The following is a 14,148-nucleotide window of genomic DNA, read 5'->3' on the forward strand; positions in this document are numbered from 1 at the left end:
CACTACTCACTACTCTGCACTCACTACTCTGCACTCACTACTCACTACTCTGCACTCATCTCTGCACTCACTACTCTGCACTCACTACTCTGCACTCACTACTCTGCACTCACTACTCTGCACTCACTACTCTGCACTCACTACTCTGCACTCACTACTCTGCACTCACTACTCTGCACTCACTACTCACTACTCTGCACTCACTACTCTGCACTCCCCACTCACTACTCTGCACTCACTACTCTGCACTCACTACTCTGCACTCACTACTCTGCACTCACTACTCTGCACTCACTACTCTGCACTCACTACTCTGCACTCACTACTCTGCACTCTGCACTCACTACTCTGCACTCTGCACTCACTACTCTGCACTCTGCACTCACTACTCTGCACTCTGCACTCACTACTCTGCACTCTGCACTCACTACTCTGCACTCACTACTCTGCACTCCCACTCACTACTCTGCACTCACTACTCTGCACTCACTACTCTGCACTCACTACTCTGCACTCACTACTCTGCACTCACTACTCTGCACTCACTACTCTGCACTCACTACTCTGCACTCACTACTCTGCACTCACTACTCTGCACTCACTACTCTGCACTCACTACTCACTACTCTGCACTCACTACTCACTACTCTGCACTCACTACTCTGCACTCACTACTCTGCACTCACTACTCTGCACTCACTACTCTGCACTCACTACTCTGCACTCACTACTCTGCACTCACTACTCTGCACTCACTACTCTGCACTCACTACTCTGCACTCACTACTCTGCACTCACTGCTCACTACTCTGCACTCACTGCTCACTACTCTGCACTCACTGCTCACTACTCTGCACTCACTGCTCACTACTCTGCACTCACTGCTCACTACTCTGCACTCACTCACTACTCTGCACTCACTCACTACTCTGCACTCACTACTCTGCACTCACTCACTACTCTGCACTCACTCACTACTCTGCACTCACTCACTACTCTGCGCTCACTACTCTGCGCTCACTACTCTGCACTCACTACTCTGCACTCACTACTCTGCACTCACTACTCTGCACTCACTACTCTGCACTCACTACTCTGCACTCACTACTCACTACTCTGCACTCACTACTCACTACTCTGCACTCACTAACTACTCTGCACTCACTAACTACTCTGCACTCACTAACTACTCTGCACTCACTACTCTGCACTCACTACTCTGCACTCACTACTCTGCACTCACTACTCTGCACTCACTACTCTGCACTCACTACTCTGCACTCACTACTCTGCACTCACTACTCTGCACTCACTACTCTGCACTCACTACTCTGCACTCACTACTCTGCACTCACTCACTACTCTGCACTCACTCACTACTCTGCACTCACTCACTACTCTGCACTCACTCACTACTCTGCACTCACTCACTACTCTGCACTCACTCACTACTCTGCACTCACTCACTACTCTGCACTCACTCACTACTCTGCACTCACTACTCTGCACTCACTACTCTGCACTCACTACTCTGCACTCACTACTCTGCACTCACTACTCTGCACTCACTACTCACTACTCTGCACTCACTACTCACTACTCTGCACTCACTACTCTGCACTCACTACTCTGCACTCACTACTCTGCACTCACTACTCTGCACTCACTACTCTGCACTCACTACTCTGCACTCACTACTCACTACTCTGCACTCACTACTCTGCACTCACTACTCTGCACTCACTACTCTGCACTCACTACTCACTACTCTGCACTCACTACTCACTACTCTGCACTCACTACTCTGCACTCACTACTCACTACTCTGCACTCACTACTCACTACTCTGCACTCACTACTCACTAATCTGCACTCACTACTCTGCACTCACTACTCACTACTCTGCACTCACTACTCTGCACTCACTACTCTGCACTCACTACTCTGCACTCACTACTCTGCACTCACTACTCTGCACTCACTACTCACTACTCTGCACTCACTACTCACTAATCTGCACTCACTACTCTGCACTCACTACTCACTACTCTGCACTCACTACTCTGCACTCACTACTCACTACTCTGCACTCACTACTCTGCACTCACTACTCACTACTCTGCACTCACTACTCTGCACTCACTACTCTGCACTCACTACTCTGCACTCACTACTCTGCACTCACTACTCTGCACTCACTACTCTGCACTCACTACTCTGCACTCACTACTCTGCACTCACTACTCACTACTCTGCACTCACTACTCACTACTCTGCACTCACTACTCTGCACTCACTACTCTGCACTCACTACTCTGCACTCACTACTCTGCACTCACTGCTCACTACACTGCACTCACTGCTCACTACTCTGCACTCACTACTCACTACTCTGCACTCACTACTCACTACTCTGCACTCACTACTCTGCACTCACTACTCTGCACTCACTACTCTGCACTCACTACTCACTACTCTGCACTCACTACTCTGCACTCACTACTCACTACTCTGCACTCACTACTCTGCACTCACTACTCACTACTCTGCACTCACTACTCTGCACTCACTACTCACTACTCTGCACTCACTACTCACTACTCTGCACTCACTATTCTGCACTCACTACTCACTACTCTGCACTCACTACTCACTACTCTGCACTCACTACTCACTAATCTGCACTCACTACTCACTAATCTGCACTCACTACTCTGCACTCACTACTCACTACTCTGCACTCACTACTCTGCACTCACTACTCACTACTCTGCACTCATCACTCTGCACTCTGCACTCTGCACTCTGCACTCACTACTCTGCACTCACTACTCTGCACTCACTACTCTGCACTCACTACTCTGCACTCACTACTCTGCACTCACTACTCTGCACTCACTACTCTGCACTGCACTCACTACTCTGCACTCACTACTCTGCACTCACTACTCTGCACTCACTGCTCACTACTCTGCACTCACTGCTCACTACTCTGCACTCACTACTCTGCACTCACTACTCACTACTCTGCGCTCACTACTCACTACTCTGAACTCACTACTCTGCGCTCACTACTCACTACTCTGCACTCACTACTCACCACTCTGTACTCACTACTCTGCACTCACTACTCACTACTCTGCACTCACTACTCTGCACTCACTACTCTGCACTCACTACTCACCACTCTGTACTCACTACTCTGCACTCACTACTCACTACTCTGCACTCACTACTCTGCACTCACTACTCACTACTCTGCACTCACTACTCTGCACTCACTACTCACTACTCTGCACTCACTACTCTGCACTCACTACTCTGCACTCACTACTCTGCACTCACTACTCACTACTCTGCACTCACTACTCACTACTCTGCACTCACTACTCACTAATCTGCACTCACTACTCTGCACTCACTACTCTGCACTCACTACTCTGCACTCACTACTCTGCACTCACTACTCTGCACTCACTACTCACTACTCTGCACTCTGTACTCACTACTCTGCACTCACTACTCTGCACTCTGTACTCACTACTCTGCACTCACTACTCACTACTCTGCACTCACTACTCTGCACTCACTACTCACCACTCTGTACTCACTACTCTGCACTCACTACTCACTACTCTGCACTCACTACTCTGCACTCACTACTCACTACTCTGCACTCACTACTCACTACTCTGCACTCACTACTCACTACTCTGCACTCACTACTCACTACTCTGCACTCACTACTCTGCACTCACTACTCTGCACTCACTACTCTGCACTCACTACTCTGCACTCACTACTCTGCACTCACTACTCTGCACTCACTACTCTGCACTCACTACTCTGCACTCACTACTCTGCACTCACTACTCTGCACTCACTACTCACTACTCTGCACTCACTACTCACTACTCTGCACTCACTACTCACTAATCTGCACTCACTACTCTGCACTCACTACTCTGCACTCACTACTCTGCACTCACTACTCTGCACTCACTACTCACTACTCTGCACTCACTACTCACTACTCTGCACTCTGCACTCACTACTCTGCACTCACTACTCTGCACTCACTGCTCACTACTCTGCACTCACTGCTCACTACTCTGCACTCACTACTCTGCACTCACTACTCTGCACTCACTACTCTGCACTCACTACTCACTACTCTGCACTCACTACTCACTACTCTGCACTCACTACTCACTACTCTGCACTCACTACTCACTACTCTGCACTCACTACTCTGCACTCACTACTCTGCACTCACTACTCTGCACTCACTACTCTGCACTCACTACTCTGCACTCACTACTCACTACTCTGCACTCACTACTCACTAATCTGCACTCACTACTCTGCACTCACTACTCTGCACTCACTACTCTGCACTCACTACTCTGCACTCACTACTCTGCACTCACTACTCTGCACTCACTACTCTGCACTCACTACTCACTACTCTGCACTCTGCACTCACTACTCTGCACTCACTACTCTGCACTCACTACTCTGCACTCACTACTCTGCACCCACTACTCTGCACCCACTACTCTGCACTCACTACTCACTACTCTGCACTCACTACTCACTACTCTGCACTCACTACTCTGCACTCACTACTCTGCACTCACTACTCTGCACTCACTACTCTGCACTCACTACTCTGCACTCACTACTCTGCACTCACTACTCACTACTCTGCACTCACTACTCACTACTCTGCACTCACTACTCACTACTCTGCACTCACTACTCACTACTCTGCACTCACTACTCTGCACTCACTACTCTGCACTCACTACTCTGCACTCACTACTCTGCACTCACTACTCTGCACTCACTACTCTGCACTCACTACTCTGCACTCACTACTCTGCACTCACTACTCTGCACTCACTACTCTGCACTCACTACTCACTACTCTGCACTCACTACTCTGCACTCACTACTCTGCACTCACTACTCTGCACTCACTACTCTGCACTCACTACTCTGCACTCACTACTCACTACTCTGCACTCACTACTCTGCACTCACTACTCTGCACTCACTACTCTGCACTCACTACTCTGCACTCACTACTCTGCACTCACTACTCTGCACTCACTACTCTGCACTCACTACTCTGCACTCACTACTCTGCACTCACTACTCTGCACTCACTACTCACTACTCTGCACTCACTACTCACTACTCTGCACTCACTACTCACTACTCTGCACTCACTACTCTGCACTCACTACTCTGCACTCACTACTCTGCACTCACTACTCTGCACTCACTACTCACTACTCACTACTCTGCACTCACTACTCACTACTCTGCACTCACTACTCACTACTCTGCACTCACTACTCTGCACTCACTACTCTGCACTCACTACTCTGCACTCACTACTCTGCACTCACTACTCTGCACTCACTACTCACTACTCTGCACTCACTACTCTGCACTCACTACTCTGCACTCACTACTCTGCACTCACTACTCTGCACTCACTACTCTGCACTCACTACTCTGCACTCACTACTCACTACTCTGCACTCACTACTCTGCACTCACTACTCTGCACTCACTACTCTGCACTCACTACTCTGCACTCACTACTCACTACTCTGCACTCACTACTCACTACTCTGCACTCACTACTCACTACTCTGCACTCACTACTCACTACTCTGCACTCACTACTCACTACTCTGCACTCACTACTCTGCACTCACTACTCTGCACTCACTACTCTGCACTCACTACTCTGCACTCACTACTCTGCACTCACTACTCACTACTCTGCACTCACTACTCACTACTCTGCACTCACTACTCACTAATCTGCACTCACTACTCTGCACTCACTACTCTGCACTCACTACTCTGCACTCACTACTCTGCACTCACTACTCACTACTCTGCACTCACTACTCACTACTCTGCACTCTGCACTCACTACTCTGCACTCACTACTGACTACTCTGCACTCACTACTCACTACTCTGCACTCACTACTCACTACTCTGCACTCACTACTCTGCACTCACTACTCTGCACTCACTACTCTGCACTCACTACTCTGCACTCACTACTCTGCACTCACTACTCACTACTCTGCACTCACTACTCACTAATCTGCACTCACTACTCTGCACTCACTACTCTGCACTCACTACTCTGCACTCACTACTCTGCACTCACTACTCTGCACTCACTACTCTGCACTCACTACTCACTACTCTGCACTCTGCACTCACTACTCTGCACTCACTACTCTGCACTCACTACTCTGCACTCACTACTCTGCACCCACTACTCTGCACCCACTACTCTGCACTCACTACTCACTACTCTGCACTCACTACTCACTACTCTGCACTCACTACTCTGCACTCACTACTCTGCACTCACTACTCTGCACTCACTACTCTGCACTCACTACTCTGCACTCACTACTCTGCACTCACTACTCACTACTCTGCACTCACTACTCACTACTCTGCACTCACTACTCACTACTCTGCACTCACTACTCACTACTCTGCACTCACTACTCTGCACTCACTACTCTGCACTCACTACTCTGCACTCACTACTCTGCACTCACTACTCTGCACTCACTACTCTGCACTCACTACTCTGCACTCACTACTCTGCACTCACTACTCTGCACTCACTACTCACTACTCTGCACTCACTACTCTGCACTCACTACTCTGCACTCACTACTCTGCACTCACTACTCTGCACTCACTACTCACTACTCTGCACTCACTACTCTGCACTCACTACTCTGCACTCACTACTCTGCACTCACTACTCTGCACTCACTACTCTGCACTCACTACTCTGCACTCACTACTCTGCACTCACTACTCTGCACTCACTACTCTGCACTCACTACTCTGCACTCACTACTCTGCACTCACTACTCTGCACTCACTACTCACTACTCTGCACTCACTACTCACTACTCTGCACTCACTACTCACTACTCTGCACTCACTACTCTGCACTCACTACTCTGCACTCACTACTCTGCACTCACTACTCTGCACTCACTACTCACTACTCTGCACTCACTACTCACTACTCTGCACTCACTACTCACTACTCTGCACTCACTACTCACTACTCTGCACTCACTACTCTGCACTCACTACTCTGCACTCACTACTCTGCACTCACTACTCTGCACTCACTACTCTGCACTCACTACTCACTACTCTGCACTCACTACTCTGCACTCACTACTCTGCACTCACTACTCTGCACTCACTACTCTGCACTCACTACTCTGCACTCACTACTCTGCACTCACTACTCACTACTCTGCACTCACTACTCTGCACTCACTACTCTGCACTCACTACTCTGCACTCACTACTCTGCACTCACTACTCACTACTCTGCACTCACTACTCACTACTCTGCACTCACTACTCACTACTCTGCACTCACTACTCACTACTCTGCACTCACTACTCACTACTCTGCACTCACTACTCTGCACTCACTACTCTGCACTCACTACTCTGCACTCACTACTCTGCACTCACTACTCTGCACTCACTACTCACTACTCTGCACTCACTACTCACTACTCTGCACTCACTACTGAGCACTCACTACTCACTACTCTGCACTCACTACTCTGCACTCACTACTCACTACTCTGCACTCACTACTCACTACTCTGCACTCACTACTCTACACTCACTACTCTGCACTCACTACTCTACACTCACTACTCTGCACTCACTACTCACTACTCTGCACTCACTACTCACTACTCTGCACTCACTACTCTGCACTCACTACTCACTACTCTACACTCACTACTCACTACTCTGCACTCACTACTCTGCACTCACTACTCTGCACTCACTACTCACTAATCTGCACTCACTACTCTGCACTCACTACTCACTACTCTGCACTCACTACTCTGCACTCACTACTCACTACTCTGCACTCACTAATCTGCACTCACTACTCTGCACTCACTACTCACTAATCTGCACTCACTACTCTGCACTCACTACTCACTACTCTGCACTCACTACTCTGCACTCACTACTCACTACTCTGCACTCACTACTCACTACTCTGCACTCACTACTCTGCACTCACTACTCACTACTCTGCACTCACTACTCACTACTCTGCACTCACTACTCACTACTCTGCACTACTACTCACTACTCTGCACTCACTACTCTGCACTCACTACTCTGCACTCACTACTCACTACTCTGCACTCACTACTCTGCACTCACTACTCACTACTCTGCACTCACTACTCACTACTCTGCACTCACTACTCTGCACTCACTACTCACTACTCTGCACTCACTACTCACTACTCTGCACTCACTACTCACTACTCTGCACTACTACTCACTACTCTGCACTCACTACTCTGCACTCACTACTCTGCACTCACTACTCACTACTCTGCACTCACTACTCACTACTCTGCACTCACTACTCTGCACTCACTACTCTGCACTCACTACTCACTACTCTGCACTCTGCACTCACTACTCTGCACTCACTACTCTGCACTCACTACTCTGCACTCACTACTCTGCACTCACTACTCTGCACTCACTACTCTGCACTCACTACTCTGCACTCACTACTCTGCACTCACTACTCTGCACTCACTACTCTGCACTCACTACTCTGCACTCACTACTCACTACTCTGCACTCACTACTCACTACTCTGCACTACTACTCACTACTCTGCACTCACTACTCTGCACTCACTACTCTGCACTCACTACTCACTACTCTGCACTCACTACTCACTACTCTGCACTCACTACTCTGCACTCACTACTCTGCACTCACTACTCACTACTCTGCACTCTGCACTCACTACTCACTACTCTGCACTCACTACTCTGCACTCACTACTCTGCACTCACTACTCTGCACTCACTACTCTGCACTCACTACTCTGCACTCACTACTCTGCACTCACTACTCTGCACTCACTACTCACTACTCTGCACTCACTACTCACTACTCTGCACTCACTACTCACTACTCTGCACTCACTACTCACTACTCTGCACTCACTACTCTGCACTCACTACTCTGCACTCACTACTCTGCACTCACTACTCTGCACTCACTACTCTGCACTCACTACTCTGCACTCACTACTCTGCACTCACTACTCTGCACTCACTACTCTGCACTCACTACTCTGCACTCACTACTCACTACTCTGCACTCACTACTCACTACTCTGCACTCACTACTCTGCACTCACTACTCTGCACTCACTACTCTGCACTCACTACTCTGCACTCACTACTCTGCACTCACTACTCTGCACTCACTACTCTGCACTCACTACTCTGCACTCACTACTCACTACTCTGCACTCTGCACTCACTACTCTGCACTCACTACTCTGCACTCACTACTCTGCACTCACTACTCACTACTCTGCACTCACTACTCTGCACTCACTACTCTGCACTCACTACTCTGCACTCACTACTCTGCACTCACTACTCACTACTCTGCACTCACTACTCTGCACTCACTACTCACTACTCACTACTCTGCACTCTGCACTCACTACTCTGCACTCACTACTCTGCACTCACTACTCTGCACTCACTACTCACTACTCTGCACTCACTACTCACTACTCTGCACTCACTACTCTGCACTCACTACTCACTACTCTGCACTCACTACTCACTACTCTGCACTCACTACTCTGCACTCACTACTCTGCACTCACTACTCACTACTCTGCACTCACTACTCTGCACTCACTACTCACTACTCTGCACTCACTACTCTGCACTCACTACTCTGCACTCACTACTCTGCACTCACTACTCTGCACTCACTACTCTGCACTCACTACTCTGCACTCACTACTCTGCACTCACTACTCTGCACTCACTACTCACTACTCTGCACTCACTACTCACTACTCTGCACCCACTACTCACTACTCTGCACTCACTACTCACTACTCTGCACTCACTACTCTGCACTCACTACTCTGCACTCACTACTCTGCACTCACTACTCTGCACTCACTACTCTGCACTCACTACTCTGCACTCACTACTCTGCACTCACTACTCACTACTCTGCACTCACTACTCTGCACTCACTACTCTGCACTCACTACTCTGCACTCACTACTCTGCACTCACTACTCTGCACTCACTACTCTGCACTCTGCACTCACTACTCACTACTCTGCACTACTACTCACTACTCTGCACTCACTACTCTACACTCACTACTCTGCACTCACTACTCTGCACTCACTACTCTGCACTCTGCACTCACTACTCTGCACTCACTACTCTGCACTCACTACTCTGCACTCACTACTCTGCACTCACTACTCTGCACTCACTACTCTGCACTCACTACTCTGCACTCACTACTCTGCACTCACTACTCTGCACTCACTACTCTGCACTCTGCACTCACTACTCTGCCCTCACTACTCACTACTCTGCACTCACTACTCTGCACTCACTACTCTGCACTCACTACTCTGCACTCACTACTCTGCACTCACTACTCTGCACTCACTACTCTGCACTCACTACTCTGCACTCACTACTCTGCACTCTGCACTCACTACTCTGCACTCACTACTCACTACTCTGCACTCACTAATCTGCACTCACTACTCTGCACTCACTACTCTGCACTCACTACTCTGCACTCACTACTCTGCACTCACTACTCTGCACTCTGCACTCACTACTCTGCACTCACTACTCTGCACTCACTACTCTGCACTCACTACTCTGCACTCTGCACTCACTACTCTGCACTCACTACTCACTACTCTGCACTCACTACTCACTACTCTGCACTCACTACTCACTACTCTGCACTCACTACTCTGCACTCACTACTCTGCACTCACTACTCTGCACTCACTACTCTGCACTCACTACTCTGCACTCACTACTCTGCACTCACTACTCACTACTCTGCACTCACTACTCACTACTCTGCACTCACTACTCTGCACTCACTACTCACCACTCTGTACTCACTACTCTGCACTCACTACTCACTACTCTGCACTCACTACTCTGCACTCACTACTCTGCACTCACTACTCTTCACTCACTACTCACTACTCTGCACTCACTACTCACTACTCTGCACTCACTACTCTGCACTCACTACTCTGCACTCACTACTCACTACTCTGCACTCACTACTCACTACTCTACACTCACTACTCACTACTCTGCACTCACTACTCACTACTCTGCACTCACTACTCAATACTCTGCACTCACTACTCTGCATACTCCCTTACGTAGTGTAAATGCCCTTCACGGCCGGATGCAGTATGTAGGTACTCTCATATATTTCTTGGCACCTACGATGTAAGACTGTGTGTTGGATCTAGGAGGACATATATAGCACAGTTTTGTTTCACTCATTGCACTAGCACTGTGCTTTTATCCTCTCTTCTCTGTTTGATTAAACACATAATTTATTTCACACATCTGATTTAAGCTTTTCGATTTTTAGTGCCCATCACAGCTTTAGCATTCATGTTTAACTTCTTTTTATTCGTTCTGTCCACCAATCCGGTTTTATACCGGATAGATCAACCACACGTAACACAAACGTTATTTGCCCTAGCGCATTATCTAGCACCTGTAATAAAGGCTGTAGCAGTTTTATTAGACGCTGCTAAAGCGTTTGATACAATAGGCTGGCCCTTTTTACACGCAGTACTCATACGAATGGGTTTTCCACCACTGTTTATTGGATGGATAACGATGCTATACACGAACCTAACTGCACGCATTAGAATAAACAAACATCTCTCAGACCCAATCGCAATTTGTCGCAGCACCAGACAGGGGTGCCCGCTCTCCCCGATGCTGTTTGCCCTCATACTTGAACCATTGGCTTGCAAAATTAGACAACATCACCACTACTCAGCCATACAACTCCCAATGCGCCCCATACGCATATCGTTGTACGCAGACGATATGGTACTGTATGTGAAAAACCCGGAACAGCATCTTAACCCGTTATTGCGCGAATATATACAATTTGGCCAGTACTCAGGGCTTCAGATAAATTGTATTAAGTCCCTCATTCTGACACTGACAGATGGTACTCACCCGATGGCCCTGGACTATCCTCTAGAATGGCAAGACGAACCGACCAGATACTTGGGAATATGGTTCCACAGGGACCCGGAATTGGTTATCCGTACTAACTACGGAAGAGCGATATCCTCACTGGGAGATAAGATCAAACGGTGGAATAAACTGCCGCTATCACTGGCGGACAGAATCGCCATTGTGAAAATGGTACTGCTGCCCAAGTTCCTTTACTTGTTCAACAACATTCCTATCAAACCTCCTGCAGAGGTGTTCCGTAACATTAAAACCCTCATGTTAAACCTCATTTGGGCGGGGAAGCAAGCCAGGTTAGACCTACACACGATGACACTACCATATGCTAAGGGAGGCTTCAAGGTTCCAGAGCTCTATCTCTATTACCTATGCGCTCAGGCGCAATTCTCGCATTACTGGCACCATGAAATACCTTTCCTAACGCATGTTGGGGTGGAGGCGGGCGATGCGGACCCTATCCCATTGACCAGTATCTTACCGCATAAGAGAGTTAGGTTACATGGACGAGATATCAACCCGGTCAACGCCACAACTGAAGCGTGGAGACTGTTGGTCAAAGTAACACACAGCCTGCCACTATATGCACCTGCACTCCCACTAACCCACCACCCGGCCCTATCAGTTACGCAGGAGAAGGTTGGAATGGAATTACTGAAACACGCTGGCATAGACAAAATGGGTGATTTATATAAGGATGGAATATTTCAGACCCTTGGCAAACTAGATTATATTAGCAACCCAACACTGCTATTTAGTTTCAACTACTATAGATTGCAGAGGGCGATGAGAGAACATTTTCCCACCTTCCCGGAAGAACCTCAGACACTAGCCCCTTTACAATTGGTCCTCACAACACCCAGAGCCTCACATTTAGTGTCCAGGTTATACACTAGCACGCAGACAAACATTGGAGGGAACACTGAGTGGGTAAGGGAAAAATTGGAGCAAGGCATTGGAAGATATACTTTCGGAAGAGGAATGGGAAACCACCTGCCTACTGACGGGCTTGCTTACGCCTAACGGTAACCTAAGGATCATCCACTATTAATATCTCCACCAAAAGTATCATACGCCATAAAGACTACACAGGTACGGATTAAGAGACACCTCCAACTGTATTAGATGTGGGCAGGAAAATGCAGACTTTATGCACTTAGCATGGCACTGTCGCCCTGTGGCGAGATACTGGGAGCAAATGGTACAGGCACTAAATGACATTCTAGGGGCATCTTTGCAGTGTACGGCCAAAGTCTGTTTATTAGGTATAGTGCCGCAGCTGAGAGCGCAGATGCGTACATTTTGTGTTGTAGCTCTCTTAATGGCAAAGCGGAGAGTCTTCATTAGATTGGAACAGTAAATTGAAGCCCAAGATGAAAAACTGGTTGGAGGATCTAACATATTGCTGTGACACACTCACCACTTACAAGGAAGAACTGCCGGCATGCTCACGCCCTAGAGATTACTGGGCTTCTTTCAGACAATACTTGCTAACAAACTCGTCAGAGCAAGATGCTTAAGAAGTGATGGGTTGAATCTACCAACGTGAAGATGAATATTGCTATTTGATGTGTAATGGGGGGGAGAATGCTGTGACACGGTGCCTTGAGTTCTAGGGCTTTTCTTAATTTGTTTTATTTTATATATATATGGTTTTTTTTTTGGTTTTTTTTTTTACTGTAGTTCCATATAAAATGTACAAAATGTAAGAACAGGAATATATCTTGACAGCGAGTACGGCATTGTCTTGATTCACATATGTTGGTAAATTCGCAAAACGCCGCCGGACCTATGGTTGTCGGCTGATGGGCCGTGTATGACAATCACCGAATTTACCAACTCATGTCAATATGTAGCCGGCCTCATATGGTTGTAGGCGACGAAAGTGTAATTTGCTTATGTGACAATGTGCAATAAATATCTTACACCAAAAAAAAAAAATGTAGACACCGGCGATGGGGGTCGGAAACCGACAT

At 48.1% G+C, this 14,148-nt stretch overlaps 1 protein-coding gene across 1 annotated transcript in view; it reads right to left on the reverse strand.

Moving 5' to 3' along the window:
• Window positions 1-14,148, reverse strand: part of SMCHD1 (structural maintenance of chromosomes flexible hinge domain containing 1) — a 2,274,803-nt gene that overhangs the window by 1,043,468 nt on the left and 1,217,187 nt on the right. The gene's annotated exons all lie outside the window — the stretch shown is intronic.

The sequence above is a fragment of the Lissotriton vulgaris genome, chromosome 4_1, assembly GCF_964263255.1.
Source record: "Lissotriton vulgaris chromosome 4_1, aLisVul1.2, whole genome shotgun sequence".
Lineage (NCBI taxonomy): Eukaryota > Metazoa > Chordata > Amphibia > Caudata > Salamandridae > Lissotriton > Lissotriton vulgaris.